We start from the raw sequence: 1,927 nt of genomic DNA, 5'->3' as shown, positions 1-1,927 counted from the left end.
TGGATGAACCTTGAAATAATCGTGCTAAGTGAAATAAACCAGACAGAAAAAATTGAAAATCACATGATATCACTTATATGTAGGATATAAACCCAAAAGCAACAAATGAGCAAGACAAACAAATAGAGACTCATGGACGTGGACAATGGACTAGTGGTTACCAGAGGGGAGACGGGAGGGGGAAAAAATAAAAATTAAAAAAAAAAATAAAATGTTAAAAAAAAAAAGAAATACATTTTACATCCCAACATTGTATGCACACACATACTCCACATACTCCCATTCACCCCCTCACACACAACTGAATTCTAGTTTCACAGAGCAATACTTACCCTTGCTACATGTGATACACTAATATTTTCTATTATTTTCCTCTTTTTTCCTCCATACTTGTCTTTTGTTCAATTATAATAAATATTTAAAGCTCTGTAATATTGTGATTTATAAAAATATATATATTTGGTTATTATTTCTCATATGTATTTAGTCTTTTTTTTTTTATAATTTTCTCTTTCTTTTTTCCTTTTTCTTTTTTTTTAAGTGAGGCAATCCTTGATTGATCTGTCAAGAAAGTGTGTCTACACAGCACCAGAATCTTCTATCTGATAGTTCAACTCAGTTAAGCAATTAAAATTTTTTATTTATTTTATTTTTTAAAGCTTCACATAGTTATTACTGAACCAACCTACTAGTGCAGAAGCATATTACACAAAGAAGAAAATCATTTTTCCAATAATTTCTCAATAAAACATGCCCAACTCTCCAGATAGTAGTGATCTTCTCAGTACCTTAGTAACATCCAAGCATCCTGGATACAGCAGAAACATGTGTGCCATCTCATGTGTGATTTCTTACAGGCCCAGCTTGGTTCTTCTCCAGTGTCTCCTCTTGGAGTTGTACCTGATTTTATTACCAGTTTTCATCTGAATCCATTGAGGAATGGGCCGATTCTGCTTTTGTTTCTTGGCCAGGAACCACTTGATCCTGAAAGTCTTGTGAGAAGACATGGCGAATAACACTTAACGGCATGCACCACGATGGTGGAGAAAGAGCTATTTTTTTTTTTTTTTTTACTGCTACAGCACCTGGTCTTCCTAGATGGTCTCCCATCCAAGTTAGCTTCCAAGATCAGACGGGATCGGGCTTGTTCAGGGTGGCATGGCCGTAGATTGTATTTAGTCTTTTTGTCTGTAGTTTCTGGCTCACAGTTCCGTTCCGGAAACCCTAGGAATTTTGCAAGTGTTGAGAGTGATAAAGTGTCTCTTGTTATGCAAATGAGATGACTTTGGTAGCACCCCAGGGTGGGGGCTGGTTGCCAGGAGAACCAACCTTGTGATTTGAGAGTTGAAACTTTTAGTGCCCCCCTTCAACACAGACACACACCTCCAAAGAGGGGAGAAGGGATGGAGATTGAATCAATTGGCAACGGCCGGTGATTGAATCAATCATGTCTATGTAATTGTAGCCTCCATAAAACCCCAAGAGGACGGGTTTTAGAGAACCTCTGGGTTGGTGAACAGGTGAAGATGCAGGGAGAGTGGCGAGCTGGGAGAGGGCATGGAAGCCCCACAACCCTTTGGCACAGGTTGTCCTATGCCTGTCTTCTATCAGGCTGTTCCTAAGTTACATCTTTTTACAATAATAGTGATCTTGTAGGTAACATGATTCTCTGAGTTCTGTGAGCCAGGGCCATTGTAATAAATTAATCAAACCCAAGAAGGGGATTGTGGGAACCTCTGATTTATTACCAGTTGGTCAGAAGTATAAGTAACAACCTGGACTTGTGATAGGCATTCTGAGTTGGAGGGGGTCATCAGAATCTCTAATCTATAGCCGATTGGTCAGAAGCAGAAGCACAGGTAAGAGGTGGCTGAATGGCATTTTATCCTTTGTGCCTTGGGGTGTGTGTGTGTGTGTGTGTGTGTGC

At 39.3% G+C, this 1,927-nt stretch overlaps 1 pseudogene across 1 annotated transcript; it reads right to left on the bottom strand.

The window, feature by feature from the left end:
• Positions 1 to 847: 847 nt before the first annotated feature.
• LOC102889375 lies at positions 848 to 1,009 on the bottom strand (annotated as a pseudogene). The gene has a single exon (XR_001516410.2). The product of XR_001516410.2 is annotated as a 60S ribosomal protein L39 pseudogene (transcript).
• Between the last annotated feature and the right edge of the window lie 918 nt (positions 1,010 to 1,927).

The sequence above is a fragment of the Pteropus alecto genome, unplaced genomic scaffold (genome assembly GCF_000325575.1).
Source record: "Pteropus alecto unplaced genomic scaffold, ASM32557v1 scaffold110, whole genome shotgun sequence".
In the NCBI taxonomy this organism is placed as follows: domain Eukaryota; kingdom Metazoa; phylum Chordata; class Mammalia; order Chiroptera; family Pteropodidae; genus Pteropus; species Pteropus alecto.
Note: the sequence above shows the minus strand (reverse complement) of the source record. Positions and strands in the feature narration are given on the sequence as shown.